Source organism: Acomys russatus, chromosome 14, assembly GCF_903995435.1.
Source record: "Acomys russatus chromosome 14, mAcoRus1.1, whole genome shotgun sequence".
In the NCBI taxonomy this organism is placed as follows: domain Eukaryota; kingdom Metazoa; phylum Chordata; class Mammalia; order Rodentia; family Muridae; genus Acomys; species Acomys russatus.
This window is the reverse complement of record NC_067150.1, coordinates 49925628-49951926: the sequence shown is the minus strand read 5'-3', so window position 1 is coordinate 49951926 and position 26299 is coordinate 49925628. Positions and strand designations below refer to the sequence as shown.

General features: G+C 42.6%; 1 protein-coding gene across 1 annotated transcript in view; it reads left to right on the top strand.

Annotated features, from left to right (window-relative positions):
• The window catches only part of Rec114 (REC114 meiotic recombination protein), an 88044-nt gene that overhangs the window by 29576 nt on the left and 32169 nt on the right, over positions 1 to 26299 (top strand). The window lies entirely within an intron of this gene.

Below are 26299 nucleotides of genomic sequence, written 5' to 3'. Positions count from 1 at the left end.
CATTTTAGGAAACTGTAGAATAAAGAAATACACTGCCTGGATGCAGTGCCACGTGCCTGTAACTCCTATGTGCAGGAGGCAGAGGCAGGAGAATTACTGTAGGTTTAAGGGCAACCTGAGGGCTAGTCTACATTAGAAAGTTAGACACCAATGAGAGCACAGAGAGGGTAGAGGGAAGAGAATCATCCAATCAGATCGTTTTGCTGGGAAGTTCAGTTTCTGTTTAGTATGAACAGTGTGAATAAAGAGAAGACAATTAACTTGTAATCTAATCAAAGAAATGGTCCTAGAAAGAGCAGGTTATATGAGATTATTACATCATTTCCTGGGTATAGTGTCTATATAAATGTCATAAAGTCATATAACAGATATTCACTAAATGCCCACATGAGCATGATTTATTCATTTAACAAATATTTGTTGAGCAGTTCATTTACTTTTTTGTTGTCGGAGGAAACTGGGGATATCAAGTACACAGCATAAGCAAAATCCCCCATCATCATCGAGTTCTACTCCAGTGAACAAGCCAGGGACATATAAAGACTTTAACCCTTAACTTGGACATATTCCCTTCCAGGCTTTGTTCTAAGATGATGGCAGGGCCTCACATATGTGAGTTAGAATGGTTCATTTTCCCACTTAAATACAGTGTCAGCAGTGATGTGAGACCAGCGGACAGCTTTGCATTCTTTGTGCCTTTAAAAGCCACCGTGTGAGTTGCCTTGTTTCTGCTCTACCTGCTCCCCTAAGGGCTAGCATCCATAGCGCAGCCCTGGAAAGACTACTCTGGATGGTAGCCTTGCTTCTGAGAGACATCTGGCTACCTCTCCCTGTCAGAGTCACCGATCTTGCTGAGTGGTGGCACCAATGCAGTGTGATTTCCTTAGATGTAAAGCACCGTCTCATGTTTGCTTTCTGTTCTTCTGACGTTTTACAGCGTTGTTAAAAACTAGTCAAGGTTTCTTTGTGTCATGTGTGGAGTGCTTTCTTTTTGACTGAAGTTATAAAACCAAGCTCACCAAATTCCAAACAACTCATGCTAAGAAATGTAAGAGCTCTAGCCCTGCAATTATTTGATGCCAGCCACAGTAATACATATATAATTTCAATCGTATTTTTAATTCTTCAATTTTTTCCAAAGTTGTTTTGACTGTTTTGTTATTTGCATTTTCATGTCACTCTTAAAATGAGCTTCCGTACCAGAAAGCCTGCTGGGTTTTGTTTGGACCTGCTTTGAATCTGTAAATCAATTTAGGAAGAATTTACTTGTTACTATTGAGTCTTCCAACCCCTGGGCACATTTTAACTATTTATTTATATCTGCTTTAATTTCTCCCAGCAGTGTCTTATAATAGCTAGAGTGTGTGTGTGTGTGTGTGTGTGTGTGTGTGTGCATGCACATTTAAAGTTACTCTTTTATTCTATGGGAATACAAATCTTGCTTAAATAAAAGGCCCTTCCATTGTTGACCTCTGGCACGCTTTTGTATCCCAGTGTTTGATGGCAACAAGCTGCCGCAGCTTACAGGTGGGAGCAGCAGCAGGTAGCGCCCTCTAGTGTTAGAGTTCTTGTGTAGGGCTCTGGTACTGGTACCTTTAAACCTGGACAAGCTTTGTGTAGGCCCAGGACGCCAGGACTCCTCAGCTTTGGCCAGTGGCTTCTGGATCTAGGTATTGGAATTCTGCTGTTGCTCCCTCTACCACTGATAGCTAGTGGCCTTGAGGCCTCACCTCAAGTGTGGCTATCCCTGTAACTGGTTTTTCACTTCTTGGGCAACATGGCTGCCAGCCACTTTGCTGTCACAACTACCTCTGCTTTGGTCACAGCTGCTGCTTCTTTTTGTGTTACTAGTTCAGCCTGTTTCAGAAAAAGTAGGCAAGAAAGGCCACTAAATAGAAGACTCTTGGCCAGGGGGTGGTGCACACACCTTTAAGTCCAACACTTGGGAGGCAGAGGCAGGCAGAGCTCTATTAAGTTCAAGGCCAGCCTGGTCTACAGGGTGAGTTCCAGGACAGCCAGGGTTCCATAGAGAAACCCTATCTCTGAAAACCAAAGGAGGGTTGGTTGAGCTTAACCTTGTAATAATGGGGTAGGTTGGGGAGCTGTAGAGGAGGCTGTCCCACCAGTTGGCTGAACAGCTTGTCTTGTAGCAGTTACAGCTGTCCTTCTGCTAGGGCACTGGGAAAGGGGTCTGCCTCTGGATTGGGCGGACATCATTACATGGACAGTCCTGAGCAATGTTCTTGACACAGTCCTGGCTGGACTGCACCCTCAGGAGCTGGAACAAGCAGCTGTGATTGTCATGTAGCTTCCTGGAGACATTCAAATGTTCAGAGTAACTGGCTCTGGAATAAGAGTGGTTTGACAGTCTGCTCCACTGACAGTCCTTTTCTTCAAGGGAGCTAGGGCAGCAAGAGAGAACCAAATAGCTGCCAACTAGAAATCAAATCCTCTCGCTTGCAGTGGGCTTGCTTATTTACAGGAAATAAGAATTGAAGGAGTGGGGGCTGGAGAGATGGCTCAATGGATAAGAGCACTGTCTGCTCTTCCAGGGGCCCTGAGTTCAATCCCCAGCAACCACATGGTGGCTCACAACCATCTATAACGTGATCTAATGCACACTGTATACATAATAAATAAATCTTAAAAAAAAAAAAAAAAAGAATCGAAGGAGTATTTATAATAACATTATTAACATTAAAGTAGATTTGTATAGTGTCTAACAGTGTTTCTAACAATGCTTGCACCTGTTCAGTGCCCCAGAGAGAGAGTGTGTCCCACCCGTCTAGCTCAGCATTCAAGACCTGTTAACACTCTGTGCCTCGGAGGATGACGTCATAGGCAAAAGCACTTGCTGTGAAAGCAAGGGGACCTGAGTCAATCTCTCTGTGCCTGTCCCCCCAGCATTGGCAGGTGGAGATGGGCAGAGCCTGGAAGCTCAGTAGTTAGCCAGCTAGCCTAGCTTAAAGGGTGAGACTTAGGTTTGCTGAGAGACCATGTTTCAAAAAAATAAGGTAGAAAGTGATAGAAGTATGTGCCTGCATGTGCAAGTGTGCACTTACATCCACAAAGAAAGACAGATATGCTCTCTTAGCAGAGTTCAGGTGTCTAACTCGTCGCATGCTATCCCTTACGTGTCTAGGACCTGACCATTCTGTGTAGCTGAAGTTTTGTACCGTTAGCTCAACATCTCCCATTGTGTCCATGTCCTTCCCTCACCTGCTGTAGCTACCTACACCTACTCTCTGCTTCTGTGAATTTTTTTTTTCTTGTTTATTTTTATGTTTTTCTCTCTCATCCCAGGCTGGATTTGAGTCTTCTTTCCTCAGTCTCTCAAGTGCTGGGATGACAGACAAGAGCCACTATGCTGGCTTAAATTCCACCTTTTAAGGTTCTGCATATAGAGCTAGAGAGATGCTCTTCAGAGGACCTGAGTTTGATTCTCTTCACACACATTGTGGCTCACAATCAAATGTAATTCCAGTTCCTTGGTGTATAATACTGTTCCTCTGGCCTCCCCTGGTGTGCATGTGCTACCTAGACATATATGCAGGCAAACCACAATACACATAAAATTGTTGACACTCTTTTTAAAACTATTTTATTTGGGGTACTGAAGCCTCTACCTCCCTTCCACCAAGCCCTTAACCTGGGGTATGAGAAAGAATGTTAGTGGGGAGAGGCCAGAGACCCCTTTACTTCTCCTGGCTGTTTAGGGTCAGTTGGGTTCTTTTGGGGCAGTACAGTCTCTATCAATAGCAAATGCAGCAAGCAGGCCCCTCCAGGCTGCTGCCGCATTGAGAGATTTCTCTCCTTCTGTCTTTCCAAACTACTGCGTGCCACATGCCATCACCATAAGCCATGCTTTCTTTCTCCTGGGTCTCCTTCTATTTTCCTCAGAGTCCTAGCCCCTGCCCCTCTCTGTACGGCATGAGGCAGGCCATTTCCAGCTGGCAAAGACCATGCCTCACGCGAGACAATTATCAGCTGTGGGCAAATGAAAGCCCAAACTAAAATCCCACACTTGGGGATTTACATAACATAACTGAGTTGGCAAAGAAACCAAAACTTCTATTACATAAAATTATTTTAAATGTTTTACATGTAAGTGAGATAGATAATATTTGTCTTTTTATTAAGTACATTCTTTGACATTTAATCTGTGCATATAATGCACTCTGATTATACTAACTCCTGACCCTCTCTTAGCTACTTCATACTTCCGTCATCTTCTCTCCCTACAAGCCCCTCCCACTTTGACATTTCTCTGTTTTGGTTTGGTTTGGTTTGTGACCTACTGAGTCTGGACATGGACATTATGATGTGGAGCTGTCCCCTGGAGCAGGAAAGGCTAACCATTGGCCACATCACTGAAGACACTGGCTGGTCCTTTCCCTAGCATCTGTCAAGAGCCAGTAGGTCCTCAGGGAGGAATCTGGCCTAAGGAGCTCCTTCCACCATCTGTTCCTGAATGCTGACATGCCCAGTCTTGAGTAGGCCCAGTGCTGTGAGCTCAAGCTTGCAATGGCTGCATCTGTCATGCCCTCCCTCCTCCCTGTCACCTGACTCCCTGAGCTCTGGGAGAGGTGGTACAGATGTTTTGTTAAGGGCTGGGCACTAACCAGTCTCTTACCCTCAGCACCTTGAGGGGCTCTATGTCTGTAGTGACTGCTATTTGTTGGGGGGTGGTGTTCTAATCAAGGCAGAGAGCAAAACTTTTCTAAACACAAATATTTAGGAGGGAAGATGGCTACTCTTCGTTGTCAACTTGACTATACCTGGAATTAATTAACTAAAACCCAAATGGATGGGCACACCTATGAGGGAATGTTTCCTTCATTAAATAATTTAAATGGGAAGACCCACTTCTAATCCAGGTGTTTGAGGTGGGAAGATACACCTTTAATCCAGATCTTTTGAATTGGGAAGATAAACCTTTAATCTGGGCCGGAAATGGATAAAGGGAGCTTGCTTTCTTTGCCTCCTTGCTCTCCATGGCGAGTCTATTTCTTCACATTGGAGCCGACTTTCTCAGAATTCCAGCATATACTGAGGACCAGCTGAGACATCCAACCTTGTGGATGGAACAACTGTTGGACTCCTGGACCTTCCATTGGTAGAGTAGCTGGACCAGCCCTTAAGTCATTTCAATAAAGTCCTTTTATATATTTAAATATATAAATTAATTAAATATATATTTAGACACACACACACACACACACACACACACACACACACACACACACACACACGTTTTTTGAGCCAGGGTTTTTCTCTGTGTAACTGTCCTGGAACTGACTCTGTAGACCAGGCTGGCCTCAATCTTAGAGATCTGCCTGCCTCTGCCTCCCAAGTGCTGGGACTAAAGAGGAGCACCACCACCTTCTGGTGTATTTTTATTCTATTAGTTCTGTTCCTCTAGAGAACCTTAATACAAAAGCCAGTTAGTACCACATCCATTTGTTAAAACAAAAAACAAACAAACAAAAAAACCCACAACTGGTAAATCCCCTCCCTATAGCTTATGGTGTCCCCAGCCATGGGATTTTTTTCTCAGGTTTACTGTATCAGAAATGAATTCTCCTAGGAGCAGGTCCAAAAGCCAAGCAGAAAGTGATTGGTTACTCCCATAGGAGTCGTGCCACTGTTACACCAGTATGCTCAAGCAGGACCTTGCCTGGTACCCAAGGTTCATCACAGAGTAAGGTCCTCAATGACTTTTCCCTCCCAGCCGCCTGCATAGCTAGTCATCAGGGAGGAAGCTTCCATTCAGTTCTAGGTGGTGTCGTAACAGGCAAGCCCCTGTTCCAGAGACAACAAGGCGATGAAGAGCAATGGCAGTAGCCTGTGTTTTGAGAGGTCTCTGGAACCATCCTGACCAACAACTCACATAGAAGGTATGTGCCCCTGGCACTGGGATTTTCATTTGATCACCCATGTCTTCTGGGATTGGCGTTATCCACCCATGTCGGGTATTTCTGTTCAACCTTTAAAAAGATGTGTCTTTAAAATTAGCCTGTAGAGTAGTAGGGTTCCCCTTCACTTCTTCACATATATTTAGTTTTAATCAACCCTCTCCCTCTCCCGTGTGACCCCTTCCATTGACACCTTACTACCTTCAGATTCCCTCTGTGTTTGCGTGTGTTCCAGTCCTTTCATACTTCCCTCTTAGCCCTGCCATAGCCCTTTTATAGCTTCCTGGTTGCTGTAAACATTCCAAGTTAAATACATAAATCTAAAAATTTAAAGCTGTGATCCACATGAGAGAGAAAATGTGACATTTATCCTTCTAGGCCTGAAATGCTTTTCTTTGTGTGCCTTGATTATTTCACTTAGTATAATGGACTCTAGGTTCATTCATATTGTTAAAGATGGCAGGATTCCTCTGAGTAACATTCCATGTGTATATGTCACAGTTCCTTCATCTGCTTAGCCACGCATGGACACTTAGGGTGTTCCCACTTCTTTGCTGTCATGAACAATGCTACAATAAACATGAGAGTGCAGGTCTCTCTTCCAAGTGGTGATTTCACTTTTTTGGCCATGTGTGCAGAACTGGAAATGATTGCTGGATCATACTTAGTTCTTTAAATTTTGAGGACCCTTCGTGCTATTTTCTATTATGACAACATGTTTCCAGTCCCACTAACAGTGTCTAAGGGTTGCTTTTTCTCTGTATTCTCAGTAACTTTTTTTTTTTTACCCTTTTTATAATACATATATTAAGAAGTATAGAGTGGGGCTGGAGAGATGGCTCAGTGATTAAGAGTGCATACCGCTCTTGCAGAGGACCCAAGTTCAGCTCCCAGCACACGCATACACAGAGAGAGGGGAAGGGAGAGAGAACGTGAATGATTTTGTTTAAGAGAAATTTTTAAAAGAGCTTGGGATGGTGACTCCTTCTTATTTTGGGTGATTAATTGTGCTGCACTCCTTTCATCCACATGCTGGCTGTCAGTCTGTCTGTGGGAAACTGTATCAGCTTTGTTAGGATTTGCTTGGACCTTCCAAACACCTGTGAGCTAAAGGCTTTACCAAGGTACTATTACTAGGAAGGAAGCTGTGAATTCTACAAGGTGGAGCTTGGAAGTCGGCAAGTCACTGAAGGAATGCCCTGGAAGGCTGAGAAGTCCAGCCCTTTCCTCTTGCTTTTTTGGTTTCTTAGGCACAGACGAGCAGTTTTGTCCCTCTGAGGGCCTCCACTATTAGTGCTCAAAGCAGTGATAGCAACTGATCAGAGAGACTAGAACCAGTAAAGGAGGGAGACAAACATTTTCTTCCTTCAACCGATCGCCTCAGGCATTTGCCAATGATGGATCTGACTGACACGAGGTCCTTGGCCCATTTTTTGTTTTGTTTTTTTAAGATTTACTTATTCTTTTTGCCAAAATGGTACCAAAAGTGAAGAAGGAAGCTCCTGCCCCTCCCAAAGCTGAAGCCAAAGTGAAGGCCTTGAAAGCTAAGAAGGCAATGCTGAAAGGCATCCACAGCCACAAGAAGAAGAAGAATTGCACATCACCCACCTTCCGGCAGCCCAATACCCTGTGGCTCCTGAGGCAGGCCAAATACCTTTGCAGGAGCGCACCCAGGAGAAACAAGCCTGACCACTGGGCTGACATCACATTTCCCCTGATCACTGGGTCAGCCAAGAAGAAAATAGAGGACAGCAACACACTGTGTTCATTGTGGATGTCAAGGCTAACAAGCACCAGGTCAAACAGGCCGTGAAGAAACTCCATGACACTGATGTGGCCAAAGCCAACACCCTGGTAAGGCCCGACAGAGAAGGCGGCGGGTGTGCGGCTGTCTCCCGGTTATGAGGCTCTGGGTGTTGCCGACAAGATTGGGATCATCTCAACTGAGTCCAGCTGGCTAATTCTAAAGACACACTTTTTTTACTGTAAAAACGATTTATTTATTTATACATTACACGTATGCCTGAATGACAAAAGAGGCCATCAGGGAATTGAACTTAGGACCTTTGGAATAGCAATCAATGCTCTTAACCATGGAGCCATTTCTACAGCCCCCTTCTGCCTGTTTTTGAAAGGGATATTTAGCTTTTGCTATTACATTAATTTTCTTATATATTTTGGATATTAGCCGCTTGTCAGATTTATGGTTTGCAAACACTTACTTCCACTGTGCACATTGCCTATTAATTTTTTTAATTGCTGCTTCTGCTGTGGTTGCTGAGTTTTTAATCCTGAATATGAGTTGAGTTTTGTTGAATACTTTATGGCACCTGTTAAGATGGTCCTTTAAAAAAATTCTGTTAATGTAATAATACTTAAATAACTTTGCTGGGCTTTGAAGTCCACACTTTTAATTCCAGCACTCGGGAAGCAGACTCAGAGGGTCTCTGTGAGTTTGAGGCCAGTCTGTTCTACATAGTGAGTTCTAAGACAGCATGGCTACAGAGAGAGACCCTGCCTCAATATGCAAAAGTAAAGGAAAAGCATTCAGTTCTTTCTGAGTCTCTCTTGTAGAACTGCTGTTACATTGAGTTTCTGTGCATCTTGTCAGGTCTGTGATTTGTAGATGTTTGCGTCCATTCTGCACGTTGCCTTTTCATCGATTGCTTCCTCTGCTGTGGGTGCTGATTTTTAATACTGAATAAAAAGCATTTGACTTTCAAAAGTTAAATGCATGTGTAAGTGTGGTAAAGCTAGGGACACATATTTAAAGAATATTTACTCCTTTAGGAATAATTTTTGTCAATTTATACATAGTACTTTTTACATAGCCACAGAATAAGAACATAAAATAAAAAAAATAAAAAGAACATAAAATAACAAACACATTTGGATTATAACATATTTAAGTTGTAATGGTGCCATTACAATTAAACACCCCCTGCCTGTATACTAATTAAGTTGTGTTATAATTTTATAATTTTTCTCATAAAAGGTAGGGATGGGGCATCTGTGGAAAGTTTTGGTCACTTCTGTCTTAGAATGAAATCTAGCTGTTGGCATGAATGAAAATGTGCTATGTTTATAATCAGATTTTTGTGGAAGCTGACCAGTACCCCACCACAAGTCAGGTCTTTCAGGGAAATTGATGGCTGTAACTCAAAACAGTACTGTGTCTGCTTTCCTAGAAATTCAAACAGGTCAGCAAGGCTGTGGGTTTTCTATGTTTCCCTAAATAGTCATTTAAACTTAATTTTCCTTAAACTCCTAGGCCTCTTATTGCTATCCTCTGTGAGACCCAGGGAAATACTGCTTCAGGTAAAGTTGTATGGGTGCTGCTTGCTTGTTCTGCAGGTTTCCACACTGCTGATGTACATTTGGCAGCTGTATTAACCCAGTGTGCTGGAGCATCCTTGCAGATCTACCCAGGCCGTTCTGTTGTCACTTATGTCAAAGGGTCGCTAGAGCTGGAAAACCAAGATCTTAGCCCTGTTTTCATTCTACTGTGTACTTGGCCTCAAATGGATTCCATCTCCAGTCCGGGCTTTTAAAATAGATTCTCCCTTGCATACTTGGGCTTTTAATTTTTTAAATCATAATAACCACACATAAAATTTACTGTCTTAACTATTTTTTACATGCCATGTCATTGACAGTAAACACACTTCTATTGTATGGACACATCACCACCATCCATTTCCAGAACTCTCTTCATCTTGCACAGTTGCAATTCTGAATCCACTAATTAGTAACATCCCTCCCCATCCCCTCACTTCGCCTTATGAGAGTTTGATTACTCAAGATTATTTCATATAAGTGGAACCATGCAGCTTTGTCCTTTTGAGACTGGCTAATTTCACTTAGCACAGTGTCTTTCAGGTCCATGCATGTTGTAGCATGTGTCATAGTCTTTTCCTTCATAAGACTGGACAACACTCCCTTGTGCTTACATGCTGCATCCACCTTTTCCTACTGTAAATAATACTTGCTGTGCTCTCTGGAACTCTGCTTTCAGTTGGTTTGGGTGCATACTCACAATAACTGCTGATTGCGGTGCTTAATCTTTACTGTCAGTTTGATTGGGTTGAAAGACATGCAGGAGCTTAATAAAGCACACTTTCCTGTATGCCTGTCCGAGCCTTACCAGAATCGCTACATCATGAGGGCTCTGACCTTCATGAGACCTCACATCAATGGCCTAAGCCCTTGGTGGTTTAAACATTTGAACAGACATTGCAAGCTGGTGGCACTGTGGAAAGTAGGGCATCATGGGAAGAAGCAGGTTACTAGGAGTATGCCTTCTGAGGACATAGCTTATGAAGGGGAGCCAGGCTGCTAAGGACTGCAACTGTGCGCTGCACCAAAATAGACCTTTCCCGGGTTAATTCTTTCCTCAGGTGTTTTGTCACAGCAACAAAAATGTCTGACACACTAAATCCTGGTAATTCTGGGTTTACCTTTCTAAGGAACTGTCCAGTTGTTTTCCACAGTGGCTGTACCATGTTAAGTTCTTTCTAGCAGTTACGATGTCCCAGCCTCTTGGTGTCTTCACCAGTACTTGATTTTGTTCCTTCAGAGTGGGGATGTCTAGCTTAGTGACAGCGCTTACCCAGCCCTCATGAGGCTCTCAGTTTGATCTCTGTTTGTTGGCCATTTATAGGTTTTCTTTAGAGAGATGTCTGCTTGGCTTCTGGTTGGAACTTTGGTGGTGCTGTTGAACTTCAGGATTGACCTTTCCCCCTTCACCCACAATGCGCGTGCAGAAATACAGGTACACTCACAGCACACAGATCCTTTTTTCCTTAGGTCTCTTCTACTTGTCTGTTCTTGCAAGACAGACAAGGTGTAGATTGGCTGAGCACCAACAGCCCTTTTTTATTGGAGATGCTTGTGAATGCGGCTTTCTGGGATGGGCTCTGTGCAGTGCTGTGCCCCTTGCAGTCACACTTAAGTAAGGATTACTCCTGCCACCCACTTGCTGTCTGCTCAGTCCTGCTTGGCTTCCTTCCGCCTGGTGCAGAGATCCTAACAACAGTGATGATCTCTTTAGTGAACTGTAATCTTTTCCTGTATTACAAACTCATATTTTTTTTAAAGTAAGGTATAGGTCAGAGAGATGGTTTAGTACTGGCTGCTCTTGCAAAGGACTTGGGTTCAGTTCCCAGCACCCACAGTGTGTCTCACAACCATTTGTGACTTCAACTCCAGGGGCTCTGACATCCTCTTCTGAGCTCTGTGGACACTAGGTACATATACAGTACACATACATCTAGCAGGCAAAACACTCATACACAAAAAATAAAAATGAATCTAAAATAAATGGGGCCATTTGTGCCTGGTTTGGGATGTGTCTCCAAATTTAAAAACACACCGTGTTCATATCCCGCTCCACCTAGAAGTCACGAAGCCAAAGCCTCAAGCCAACATTCTAGAAATAGTCAGTGGGGAAACTATTTCCCAAGACTTTGGCCACTGTTTCCAGCCACTCCTTTTTATTTCAGTTCTGACCCAGGTTGTTTGTCTTCACCTAAATGCTGTCCTGCCTGAGACTCAGAAGTGAAGTAATTTGGAGGCAATTTTAATCCTGTTTTCTTTGGAAGCCTAGGTCATCCTGGAAATGATGGAGTTCATGCTGTTTTGCTTTCATCTCCTTTTTGTTTTTCACACCCAGTGTTACTATGCTTCAGAAAGAAATCATCTCTCTGTTTACCATCAAGAAATATTACATTCCTATTTAAGTGAACCCTCTAACCTTCAAACACTGTTTTAATCCAGTTAGTTTTTTTTTTTAAATGATCCCCTATCTCAACCTAAGAATTTTCTAAGAAAGAAGATTTAGCACAACATTTTGAAGTTAAGTTAGTCAACAGTTAAACTCTTTAAATTAATGCCAGTTCCCCTCCTTCCCTCCCTCACCTCTTTCTTCTGACAAAGTCTCACTATGTAATCCAGACTAGCCTTAAACTCACCATCCTCCTGCCTCAGTGCTACGTGTGTCACCACACTGGAAACAAAATTCTCCATAGCATTACCCTTTCACACATTAAAATCATTGGCATCAATTAAGAGAGAATTGTGTTAGCAAGAGCAAAAACATATTACTGTTTTACATTTATACTTTCCCACATGCAAATATGCGTTAGATGATAGGCAGTGCATACCTAAGACGTTCTAGCTGTTTGCCTGGGAGGCGTATGATGAGCTCAGGGCCCTGTGCCGTTTCTCTCCTGTCCTCCCCTTTGGGGTCTGAGATCATTCTTAGCTCTTTAGTGAGGAGCCAGTGTACTGCTGTAATAATAGGACAGAACCCACTTCCTGAAGTCTTTCTTTGTGGATCCTAAACTCATTCAGAAGAGCCTTAAATCCCTTTTTGAGGATCACCTGCTTCTACTGTCATGTTGGAGACATAGTTCAAGATATTAATGGACACAAAATCTGATCATAGCAGAGAGATATAATCCATGAACCCAGGAAAAACAGAATACCCCACTTAACTGCCCCAGTCACCAATCTCCAGCACCCAGCTATCCTCAGACCAATCTCTACTTGCCAGCCCACCAGTTCTTCCAAACTGATGATGAGGATGATGGCTTGCCTGCTGGTGGCACTCCTGGATGCTGACTGGGATTTCAGGATAGAAGGAGAAAATACACTCGGTGCCCTGGAATTGGGATAAAGCTCCTTTTTCAGTGCAAGGAAGCCATCTCAATAGAAGAGAGGTGACTATCCCGGGCTAGAATTCTGAGTTTTATTCTCTGATTTCACAAATTATTGCTAAGTCTTGGAGAGACTCTTTGCTGGACCACAGCCCTTTAAATCAGAATTTATTCTTCATTCAAGAGGGCCTTATCCTACAGTCATCTTCTAATTAAGAGAATGTTTATAAGCATTTGGTTTCCATTGCATTACTTTGTGATAGAAACCATCAGTGCTCAGCTATCCGAATCAAACTTCCCAGTGTTCTAGAACTCAGTGTCCTTTATGTTTTCCATGCAGTTACTACTGAGACTTCTGTCATTGGTATTATTGGCATTTTCTCTATATTAGAGTAAAAAAATATTAAATCTTTAAAATATTTTTTTCTAGATCTCTAATTGACTTAGTGAATTTTATTGGGATTAGTGTATAGGAGCTGAGTTCACTGAGGTGTGGTAATCATCCAGTGTGCTGTGGAGTGTTCCCTTGTACCCACTGCATTAGTTGCTATTTCTGTTGCTGTGGCAAAACACCCTCCCTGCTCCCCTTTCTGGTGGTGTAGATTTGTTTGGCTTAATAAAAAATGTTCCCCATAGGCACAGGAAACAACTTCCTGAACAGTACACCAACAGCCCAGGCCTTAATGTCAACAATTAATAAATGGGACCTCATGAGGCTGAGAAGCTTCTTCTGTAAGGCAGGAGACACTGTCAAGAGAACAAAACGACAGCCTACAGACTGGGAAAAGATCTTCACCAACCCTTCATCTGACAAAGGTTTAATATCCAAAATATATAAAGAACTCAAGAAATTAAACACCACAAAACCAAACAACCCAATTGCGAAATGGGGCTTGGAACTTAACAGAGAATTCTCAACAGAGGATATCAAATGGCCGAGAAACACTTAAAGAAATGCTCATCCTCATTAGTCATCAGAGAAATGCAAATCAAAACGACACTGAGATTCCATCTTACACCATCAGAATGGCTAAGATCAAAAACTCAAATGACACCACATGTTGGCGAGGATGTGGAGAGAGAGGAACACTCCTTCATTGCTGGTGGGAATGCAAACTAGTACAAACCACTTTGGAAAGCTATCTGGCGCTTTCCTCAGAAAAATGGGAATAGGGCTTCCTCAAGACCCAGCCATCCCACTCCTTGGAATATATCCAGAAAATGCCCTACCACATAACAGGGACATATGCTCAAACATGTTCATAGCTGCTCTATACATAATAGCCAGAACATGGAAACAGCCTAAGTGTCCCTCAGTAGAAGAATGGACTAAGAAACTGTGGTATATTTACACGATGGAATACTACTCAGCTATTAAAAACGAGGAATTCCTGAAATTTGTGGACAAATGGATTGATCTAGAAATTATCATAATGAGTGAGTTCACCCAGAAACAAAAAGAGACAAACGGTATATACTCACTTATATCAAAACACTAGTCCAAGGGATACATACCATGAAAATCTTTACTTACCAAGAAAGTGGGTCAGAGGAGAGGACATCCGATTGAGACTTTAGGCAAGAGTAGCATGGAAGAAAGAGGAAATAGTAGGACCCACAGGGTCGTGGAAACCTATAAGAAAAATTTTATGACAGGCAGATCTGGATCCTGTGGTCCTCCTCAAACTAAGGCACCAGCCAACGAGAATATAGGCAGTAAGCTTCGAACCCCTACCAAGACCTAGCCGACGAACATGATATTCTCCACCGTTGAGTGGAGAGTGAGATCTGACTCTCACACGAACTCTGGTGCCCCTTTTCTGACCATGTCCCCCGGATGGGGAGACCTGGTGGCACTCAGAAGAAGGATAGCAAGTTACCAAGAAGAGACTTGATATTCTGAGAGCATATATAGGGGGAGGAGTTCTCCCTCAGTCACAGACATAGGGGAGGGGAGAAGGGGAGAAATGGGAGGGAGGGAAGAATGGGAGGAAACAGGGGAAGGGCTAACAATCGAGATGTAATATGAATGAATTAATTTAAAAAATGAATGGGCCTCCAAGACACAGAGAGGATGGAGGACAAGAGAACAAAACTCAACTAAACAGGGCTTACATGGGCTCACAGAGACTGAAGCCACAAACATAAAGAGTCAAACACATTCTGAGATTCTGGCTGATCTTGCGATGCTCTTATCCATGCAGTCACTCACAAACACTGTGAGTTCCTATATGCAGCACTGTCATACCTTTTTTTTTTTTTCTGATAAAAAGTCCTATCTTCAAACACAGTTTCACTGCTGATTTATACTACCTCTAGCTATTACAATCTTTCTGTCTCTTCTTCATTGATGGCCCATGAGCCTTTGTGGGGGACTTTTCACAATACTTTGTAAACCTAGTATCATTGGGTCATTATATCTGCTGATGTAATAGTTTTAAGCCTCCTTCTACTTTAGTTCCCTATATAATGGTAGGTTAAAGAAAGTATATATTTACTCATGGTTGACTTTGGAGAAGAATACAGTATATTTACCTACAAGTTAAATTATTTTTTTATATTACAGCCAAATATTTGAGTCACAGAAGAATATCTAGCACTTTGCTTTATTGTCCCTGAAGTGGATTTTATGACTAGCTCGTCCTTCTTTTTGTTTAATGGATGAAACCTCACTAATTAAGTATAAGTGTAAATATACCACTCAGACATTTTAGCTGAGACCTGAATTTTGTGCTGAGCTCTTGGAACATCTGGATGACTATGAGAGTTGCATTTCTGTGTTCATGTTTCAATGTTTTGTTAGCATAGCCATGTTTAGTAGAAATTGAAGAACTCATGGGCAATGAAATTAGTACATCATTCAAAGCAAACAGAAAGATGCTCAGGATATCATTGTGCTAGTTGCACAGGGGTTTAAATGTTTTGAGTGAGAAATGGGTAGACACCTGATATCTCATATATATATATAGTTTGTAAGACTTTTGAAGTTGGCAAATTTCCCAATTATTTCCTTTTCTGAGTATAAATGATTGATTTCACTATAAAATAAAACAAAAATGTTTTTTATTAATAAAATAAAATAAATTAAAATTGTTCCCTTTAGGCTGGGCATGGTGGCGCACTCCTTTAATCCTAGCACTCGGGAGGCAGAGGCAGGTGGATTGCTTTGAGTTCGAGGCCAGCCTGGTCTACAGAGTCCGGGGGCAGCCAAGGTTACACAGAGAAACCCTGTCTTAAAAAACAAACAAACAAACAAACAAACAAAATGTTACTTTTGTGTCTAGCTTCCGCAATTCACCATGTGTTGAGACTTGCTTACGTTGTTGCGTGTGGCCTGTTCTTTATTGTTTGCTGCCCCTCACTGTTTGGGTAGGTATACCACAGTTTGTCCACCCTGTTCCCTGTGGGTGGACGTTTGGATTATTTCTAACTTGGGACAATTATGAGTAAATATACTGTGAGCAGTTTTTGTTGGTGGTGGTTGTTTTTGAGACAAAGTTTCTCTATGTAGTCCTGGCTGTCCTGGAACTCACTCTGTGGATCAGGGGGGCCTCGAACTCTCAGAGATCTGCCTGCCTCTGCTTTCCAAGTGCTGGACGTAAGCGTGTGTCCCTCCTCTGCCTGGCCAGTACTGTGTGCATTTACATACAAGTTTCCAGGGTTACCTTAATCCCTAATACCTACGGATCAAATAGTAAGTGAGTACTTAACATCACAAGAAACTTCTGTGCTGTTGTAAAGGCGACTGGAGGATTTGGCTCTCCCCTCAGGAATGCTTGCTTAAGTCATAGTGTCAGTCTTTGTAGTTTCAGTTGCTCTCTGCCATGCTATTGCTGTAATTCTCTCTTCCTGGATGGCTGGTGAAGCACATTGTTCATATGGATGTTGGCTAGCCTTACCGATTGTGTCTCCCAGAAGCCTTTCTTGTCTTCCTCTCAGTGACGGCTGCTGGCTCCCCAGAGGCCAGCTGGCAATGTGGCTTCTAACAAAGATTAGTTTTCCTTGTGTCTGTACTTTATATGCAGGGGATAGTATAGAACCCATTGTGTCTGAGCTTTCACCCCTTACTGGTTTTATGGAGCTCCACTAAATTGATGAGCACAGTTAGTGACTTCTGTGAATCTGTCACAGTGGCTGGCCCTTTGTGTTGTGGGAATTTGGGTAATTTCTGGTTTCTAAATATCAAGTAGTGCTATTATAAACAGTTCAATATGTGTCTTTTGGTGAATGTTGTTTCCTGATACTAACTAGGAATGAGCTGACTGACTTCACAGAAAAATGACTGAGTTACAGAACAGGGCTTCTCAGGGAGTTCTTAGTGACTATTTGGATCTTTTGTTAAAATGCTGGTTGTGGGCTGAGGAGATGGCTCAGCAGATAAAGCCACTAGCCATACAATCTTGATGCCTTGAGTTCTAATCCTAGAACCTCCATAAACAGCTGGCTGTGGGACCTTTAGAGATTTCTCAGTGGTTAAGAGCGCTGGCTACTCTTGCAGAGGCCAGGGTTGGATTCCCAGCACCCACATGGCAGCTCACAACTGTCTATAACTCTAGTCACGTGGGACCTGGTGCCCTCTTCTGACATCTTTGGGTGCATGGTGCACACGAATACATGCAGGCAAAACATCCATAAAAATATGGTGGGGGGAGAGTAGCTGTGTGTGGTGGTACACATCTGAAACGCCCATACTCCTGTAGCAACATAGGTAGAAAGAGAAAACTTGACCCTAACACTTGCTGGCCAGTTACCCTATAGTACACAGTGATAGCCTATAGTACACAGTGATAGCCTATAGTACACAGTGATAGCCTATAGTACACAGTGATAGCCTATAGTACACAGTGATAGCCTACAGTACACAGTGATAGCCTATAGTACACAGTGATAGCCTATAGTACACAGTGATAGCCTACAGTACACGGTGATAGCCTACAGTACACGGTGATAGCCTACAGTACACGGTGATAACCTATAGTACACGGTGATAGCCTATAGTACACGGTGATAGCCTACAGTACACGGTGATAGCCTACAGTACACGGTGATAGCCTACAGTACACGGTGATAACCTATAGTACACGGTGATAGCCTATAGTACGCGGTGATAGCCCGTAGTACACGGTGATAGCCTACAATATACAGTGATAACCTATAGTACACAGTGATAGCCTACAGTACACGGTGATAGTCCGTAGTACACAGGGATAGCCTATAGGACACAGTGATAGCCTATAATACACGGTGATAGCCTACAGTACACAGTGATAGCCTATAGTACACGGTGATAGCCCGTAGTACACAGGGATAGCCTATAGGACACGGTGATAGCCTATAGTACACGGTGATAGCCTACAGTACACGGTGATAGCCTACAGTACACGGTGATAGCCTATAGTTCACGGTGATAGCCTACAGTACACGGTGATAGCCTATAGTTCACGGTGATAGCCTATAGTTCACGGTGATGATAGCCTGTAGCACACGGTGATGATAGCCTGTAGCACACGGTGATGATAGCCTGTAGTACACAGTGGCAGCAGAAACAGCAGAGAGAGACTGCCACAGAAAAGAGGAAGGTGATGACCAACTCCTGAAAGTTGTCCTCTGACCCCCCACATTAATACTGTAGTCACCACACACCCACATTCCACATTCTCTCTCTCTCTCTCTCTCTCTCTCTCTCTCTCTCTCTCTCTCTCACACACACACACACACACACACACACACACACACGTATTTAAAAGCATGCTGAATGTGAGCCAGCAGGTTTGAACAATAGAGCCCACCGGCTGACAAGGTGGTAGACACTTGTTTTTTGCGTTGGTAGATACTACTAAAGAAGCTTCCCAAGTATTGTGCCTGATTCACATTACTGTGAATCACAGGGAGACTCTTGGCAATCCAGTCCTGAAATTTTCTGCTTTTATTTTAGCCATTTTGGTAGCTACGTTGTGATTCCTCCTTATGGTTGTAATTCATATCATAGCTAATCAGTAAGGTCACTATCATTTGAATCTGGTTTGTCCCCACCAAAACACACCAAGTCTTGGTCCCCATGGCAGAGTTGTGGGGTGGAACTGAAACAGGCGTTCAGTCGAAGCTACTTCTGCTGAAAAGCGTTGATTCTTCACTTGGGTCCATGAGGAAAGCATTCGGGATAAAAGTCTGGTGTTGTCTCTGTTGGTTACCTATTTACTTACACATAGGCCTGTCAGTCACTGTGGAGTTTCTGGCAAACAATCTCATTCCTCTTCAAAGCTGAAGAGTCTCAGGGACAATTTGTTACCTTAAACCTACCAGTCACCTTGGACCCTAGAAACAGCAGGACCCCCAGATGAGGGCAGTTGTCCACGATGGGGATGCTGCAGTCAGAAATCAAAGTTGTCATCTCCTGAGGACCATACTGCTTAGTTCCTCAGACTGCCTCACAGAACCAAAAGTGAGCTAACGACCCACCAGACCGCACTGGCACAGCTCTTCTCCTTACCCGAGTTCTTCTCCTGTTTAAAGCTAAACCTCATGTTACTGCCGTAGGATAGATGTGGGGCCCTGGGTCTCCTGCAGTTGCACCTCTTTCTGGTGTAGCCATATGGAATAGTCTCCTGTCTGCCTTTCATCATTGCTTTCCCTTAAGGTGGCATACTGGGCAGTGACTGGGCCTAGCTTGTTCTGGCTTCTGGAGCCCAGGCTTTTACCTTGAAAACTCTGGGTGCAGGGCCTTGTGGGAGCTGTTCAGTCTTGGGGTAGAACTCTGGTTGGATTAATGTCATCCTGGAGGAGTTGCTCTCTCAGGCCTGTATTGGGTCCAGCAGGTGTGGCATTTGTAAAGTGAGTTTGGCCTCCTCACATTTCTGCCACAAAAAGAAGCCGCACAGGGTCCTCTCCAGAAACAAGGAAGACCCTGTGCCATGGTTTCTCCTGCCCAGCCTCTATCATGTGCCAAAACAAACTTGTACTCTGCGCATGTTGCTGACCTCAGTAGTCTGTTATAACCACAGAAAATAGACTAAGAGGAGTTGAATGAGTACTTCTGTTTATAGACCAGCAAAGTCAACTTTCTCTTTGTGTGAAATCTTTCAGTAATTATTCTTCTGTCAGGTTCTATCTGGTGCAGTTTGTACTTCTGCTATTTTTTCTTAATTTTCCATCTCTTCTTTACTCTGTTGCTCAGGGTCTGCTTTATCTACATCTTCAATAAATCGCTGCCTTTACAGATTTATTTAATTTCATAAAGTATAATCTTAATTAAAATTTACCTCCATTACCTGTTTTTTTTTTAAACTGAGCCTTGGAGGTAGCAGTTTACCCAGTGTTAAGGTCCTGGATTTGGTCCTTAGCACTGGAAGAAGAAAAAAAAATGAGAAAGCTAAACTTAGGTTTTCTTTTCCATTTCTGTTTCAGACTCTCAGCATAGCCCCTGCATTGAGTTTGCATTTCCCCTCCTCTTTGTGCTCTTGCATTCAGTTCTTTCCCCATTCGTCCCTTTCACATCTTCATTCATCCTTACCATGGAACATCATAAGTAGAGAGAGAGTAAGCTCACTGCCCTTGGACACTTACAGAGTTTGCTTTCAAATATTACAAAAGAGACACTGCTAATATAAATTTATGCTCTGCACCAACCCAGAAGCCTCAGGAATGGACTGAGAGCTTGTCAGAGCAGAGAATTGTCAATCTTAATTCCTTCTGTAAAGAATCAATATTTTCTAGCCATGAAGCCCGTTGCACAATGTAGGTCTTCATCCACGTTCCTAGTGTGTCTGACCAGTGTTTGTTTCTTTATTTTTTTTTTTTTTATTATTTATTTGTTTTGTATACAGTGCTCTGCCAACATGACAGAAGAGGGCATCAGATCACATTATAAATGGTTGTGAGCCACCATGTGGTTGCTGGGAATTGAACTCAGGACCTCTGGAAGAGCAGTCAGTGCTCTTAACCTCTGAGCCAGCCCTGCCCATTGTTTCTCATGCAGACTCTCATCCTAGGACATATTGTTTCAAATGTTCATGATTGACAGTAATGCAACAGGTAACTGCTGGCACAAATGGAGAGCTGCTTTCTTTCCCCATGCCCCTGCCTTCCCCCAAAGCCAAGTCATGTGGACTCGACATCCTTTCTGCATCTAGATCTGTCTTACCATATCTTCCATAAATTTTTCAACAGTTCTGTCACATGAATGAAATCAGTTCGTAACGTTGATGTAATCTTCTTTTTTACATTTGTTTTAACATGTTAATTTTCTAAGGAGAAATACTGTTTAAGGTAGTTTTGGTGTTTTTGTTTTTTCTTTTCTGTGTTGTAGTGTTATGTCTTCCTCAGTCATTCTCCTATCTATCTATCTATCTATCTATCTATCTATCTATCTATTTATTTATTTAGGTTTTTTTTGAGACAGGGTTTCTCTGTGTAGCCCTGACTATCCTGGAGCTCACTTGTAGACCAGGCTGGACTTGAACTCCACTTGTCTCTGCTTCCCAAGCGCTGAGATCTCTATTTTGGGGGACTGGATTTCTCACTGAGCCTGGAGCTTCCTGATTCAGCTAGACTGGCTGGTCAGCAAGATCCAGGCATCTATCTTCTCACATACCACAGTTACAGAGGCGCTCCTCTGCCGCTGGCCTTTACCAAACTCAGACCTCGTGCTTTGACGGCTGAGGGTCCAAACTCAGACCTCGTGCTTACATGGCAGACACTTACTGATCTGATTCCCGCACCCTTTAAGATGTCTTCATACTTGGGAGTCTAAAACATTTAGTTTTTTTTCTATTTCCTTCCTTTTTTTTTTTTTTTTTAACTAAAACACTTTTGTTCATCTGTGTGTGATTGGAGGCACACATGCCATTTGCATATTCATGAGTTTGTATGTGTGGGGGCCAGAGGACAGCCTCAGGTGTCATTCCTTGTGGGTCATCAGTCAGAATCTCTCGTTGGTTTAGAGTTTGCAAGTAGGCTAGGCAGGCTAGTGGGAAGCCCCAGGAAGCCACCTATCCTCCACTTGTGAGCACTGGAATTACAGACTGTGCTATCTCACCCTTCTTTTTTATGTGAGGCTTGGGGATTAAGCTGGTACCCCATGCTTGTGCAGCGGTCTCCACCAACTGTGCTGTCTCCCTAGTCCTTAAAATAATTTTAAGTATTAATATCTCTTTTCTCATTGTAGGGTAACTAACCGACAAAAGTTGTATAACTTTCTGCGAGGTTTAGTCATTCATGGTATTGCGTATGACTTGTTTGTTTAAATGGGCAATCTAATGTGAGTGGGCTGGAGTATATATAATCAATACAACCAAGAGCATTTATGAAGATGTCAACAATTCACTCACTGTAGTCAGATAACAGAGGCACTCTAATTGGGTAGCTGAAACAGTGGCCTTTGACCCATGCCTTGTTATGCTAAGTGTTCTGTGCACAGAAAGTGTCTGTGTCCAGCTTCACTGATGGGGTGATGGCTCTGATAGGGGGTGCAGGGCCTTACCGCCCACTCTACTTTTAAGGCTGTGATTGTGTGTGTGTTCGGTTGCACGCTCATCTGGACCTTTATATGTACTTCTGGTCCTCTTTTCCTTAGGGACTGTAATTTTTTTCTATTTTGTGTTTAGTATGAAAATCTTAAGAGCGGGAGCAGTAGTTTTGACTGTTTCTTTTCTTCTCCTTATCTTTCCTCTCTAAAGTAAGTTGTAGCTTTGCGACAGTACTTTTACAAAGGTACTGAGTGCCCACAAAGGTGATAGTTTCGACTTTTGACATTCTGCTTCCTGCTTTCATCTCCTACATAGAGGGCCCTGATCAAGGAGAACCAGGTGTATAAAGGTCAGAGGCAGAGGGAAGCCCAAGTAAGTCACAGACATAGAGCAAAATACATTCTCACAGTTTTCTGTAAAACTTATTTCTGAATTCCCTAGGATATCATGCAGTAATCCGTTTCTTTGGATGTTAGTTTTGAAAAGTCCTTTGTTTTATATAAAAATAAATTGCCAATCCGAATGTGGTTTATGAGAATACAAAGTTTTAAAAATACCGTGTATGGACAGTATGCTATGTGTGTGTGTGTGTCTGTGTGTGTGTGTGTGTGTGTGTGTGTGTGAGAGAGAGAGAGAGAGAGAGAGAGAGAGAGAGAGAGAGAGAGAGAGAGAGAGAGAGAGAGAGAGCGCGCACGCATGTGTGTGTGTGCATGCAGGTGCATATGCAAGAGGCCAGATGTTGAAGTCATGTGTCCTCCTTCATCTCTTTCCACTGTGTTTTTGAGACAGGGTCTCTTACTTTAGCGCTCATCTGTTGCCTAGGTTGGCCACCCAGTGAAAACCGGCTGTGTCTGCCCTTTCCGGTGCTGGCGTTATGGAGTCACACCTCCAAGCTCAGCCTTTTAAGTGGATGCTAAGTGTTCAAACCCAGGGCCTCGTGCTTGCCTACTAGCACTGCACTGAGCCCTGGTCCCCAGCCCCCAGCTTGACTCTTCCCTGCCTCTTAAACAGTTGCTTGGTTTGAAATATTACATCTGGTGTACTTTATTAAGGATTTGTGAGGCACACAAAGCCATAGATGTTGTGAATGTGGTTGTTATTTGCATTTTTCCCAGTTTTGTTTGTGAGTCTTTTTAGGTACCTGTGACAACACTCTGTGTTACAAGTCCTTGATGTGACTTTTTGTCATTAAGTTTCCAAATCAATACATATATCCTTGTGACTAAGGTCATATGCCTCCATCCTTTTTGCTGTAGGTATTTAGAGGATCTACTGAACACTAAATTTGTAACTTAAGTTGGGTTGTTTTTCTCTTCTGCCTGTCTTTGGCAAAGAAGGTTTTATTTCTTCCTGTCACAACAACCAGGCAAAAAATAGTCACCTAAGCTGCTAAGTAGGTCGGCCTTCCGACCATGAGGTGGCAAATCCTAGCAAGGTCTCCTGACTTCAGTTGTCAGTGACAGGAACAGGGAGTAGAAACAGTGCACTTGGACTTCAAATACCCAAGGAGAGTAATGAGTCTCCACTTTATTCAACATTTGTAACTGAGGAAACAGCTTTCACACTGTAGTATGGTTTTTTTTTTTTTTTTTAATTTCGTTTTAATGAGTAAAGGCATGAAACTAGAGTGAGAAAAAATTCCACAGGAAATGATTATATGAATGGATCTAGGCTATTTTGTTCCCTAATACAATTAGAAAGCCATTTGTCTCAGTGGGGTGTGTGTGTGTGTGTGTGTAACTAAATGGAGGTACTGAAGCTGTTACAAGGGAGTCGTTGTATGGTGAATGTCCCTGTTGAGGGCTCCTCAGCAAGGCAAGTGCTTTCTTAACCACAGAGCCATCTTCAGATTTATGTACACTGTGTATAAGCTGCATCTCAGTTTTCTCTAAGCTTTTCCCCCAGGCTTTCTTTAGTTACTCATTTGTTCCCTTGTGTTATCTTTTTTTTTTTAATTATTACTGAAATTTTAAAACTGGAGTTGGCGTATTCTCTCCACACTCACTCCTCTCAATTTATGAGTCCATTTTATAATCCTCTCCTTTTTATGTGCAGCACCTCTGTCCTCTGAGTACAGACCAGCCTGTGGACAGCTCACATTGTGTCAGCTGTCTGCTGGTTTTAAGAATTGGGAGAGGAAGTCAACTAACTGCCTTACTGCTTTCTTGTGTACAGTTGTCACAGTGCCGCACTCAAGTTATATTTGGAAAGGCAATGAGTTAACATTACTAATGGGGTTACATTAGGCTTTAAGTAACGCCCAGTAATTGTTCCTTCCTAAATAGGATGGTTAATCTTAATTTTCAACTTGATTAGATTGGGAAATGCCTAGGGGTTAATAATTGCCCCCTGTTCCCCTAAGACACGAGTCTACTGAGTGCATGAATCCTTTGATGGTTCATAATGGTGGCATTATTGGAGTGTTAAAAAAGTAGAAGAAGGTGGGTCCTAGGCAGAGGAAGTAGGTCACATGGGTGTGTTGTGGGGGCTAACTCTTGTCCTTCCTTTTCTCGTATTTGCTTTTGTCAATTTACTGCACACACTCCTGCCTCTGTGATACTCTGCTGACGTACATGGGCCCAGTAGCCACAGACTAACCTGTCTGAAACTGTGGGCCAGAAGATTACTTTTCCCCTCTCAGTTTGTTTCCATTTAGTATTTCATTACAGTGACAAATACACTAGACATATGTCTCATGTGAAGAAGGTATGATTATGTGGGAAAAAATGTACTGCTTGAAGTAAAGAGACAGCCCCAAACATGCATTGGTAAGCATTGTATCACTGCAACATACTCAAGCTGATAAGGGCAAAGGCCTTAGCCAGGAGAGCCAGTGATTTAGTCTGCAAAGAATGCAACACTTGCCCACCTTGCATTCTCCATGTCATTAAATAGCAAATAAAATAGAAAATAATGAAAATGTCAAAGCTGACAGTTAAATTTCTACCTTAGCATTCTAATTAGTTTTACATTTTATTTGACTAAATTTTATTGGTTAAAATTTTATCATGGCATAAACATTTGAAATTTTATGACTGTGAAATTCCAGCCCGTTCTTCAGAATATAGTTCCCACCCCCAAAACCATTCATGACTAGTATTGGGATTGAAGTTAAATAACCTTTTGTAGACATTTATAAGAAACTACAAAAGAAGACTTAAAGGCTAAAGATATTTTATTACAAACTTATTTCAAACAGAAAAAGAAAAAGAAAAAGAAAAAAAAAGGCCATCTTGTCTACTACTCAGCTTTGACATTTCTTTAATATTATTCAGTGCTTTTCAATGTTGCTGAATTTCACCAGTATAGATCATTAGAGTGGCCAGGATCCGACAGAACTACAATCCAGTTTGCAAGGATGTCAGTCAGTTTAGCTGTTAGAAACACAAAATAGTATGACTACTTTGGCAAAAAGTCTAGCAGTTCTAAAGTTAAATAATGTTCTTAGCAGGAAAGGCTCTTATGTATTTATTCGAAAGAAACCAAAATGCATTTTCACACAAGTGTTGCTTCTCAAAGGCTGTAGTTGTGTGATCCCCCCAAATCTGTAGCACAATAAAGCGATAAAGAGAGCTATGGCCCAGTTTGCTGTCCTGCCCAGCAGTGTTGGCGGATTACTAATAACACAGTACAGGTGACTCCCATTCGTATCTGCAAACGAAAGAAGCCAGACTGCTGGAGCAGGAAGGGTGCCATGCCATCTAGCTGACATTCTGAAGAGGGGGAACTGTAGGCAGGAAAATAGATGGTCGGCAGCAGGGAGGAGCAGTGTGGAGGTTGATTACCGGGTCTGAGCAGGTAATTTGGAGAGATGATGAGCATGCTGTCTTGACGGTTTTGGATGCATAAACTATAGTTGTTTGTCAAACTTAGAACTGTATACTAAAGTGAATTTTACTGTGTATAAATTCTTCCTTGGTAAGTCTGACTTCTGACTTAATTTTTTTAAAGATATAATGAAAACATTCACACATAGGCACACACATACCCACATAGAGAAGGGGAGAGGAGAGGAGAGAAGAGATGGGAAAGAGGAAGGGGGAGGGGAGAATGAATATGAAGTAACACACTGATGTTTTGTGTTCATTTAGAATTACCCAGTAAGCCAGGAGTGGTGGCACATTCCTATAATCCCAGCACTCGGGAGGCAGAGGCAGGGAGATCTCTGAGTTTGAGGCCAGCCTGGTCTACAAAATGAGTCCAGGACAGCCAAGGCTACACAGAGAAACCCTGTCTTGAAAAGACAAAAGTAAAAGAAAAATGG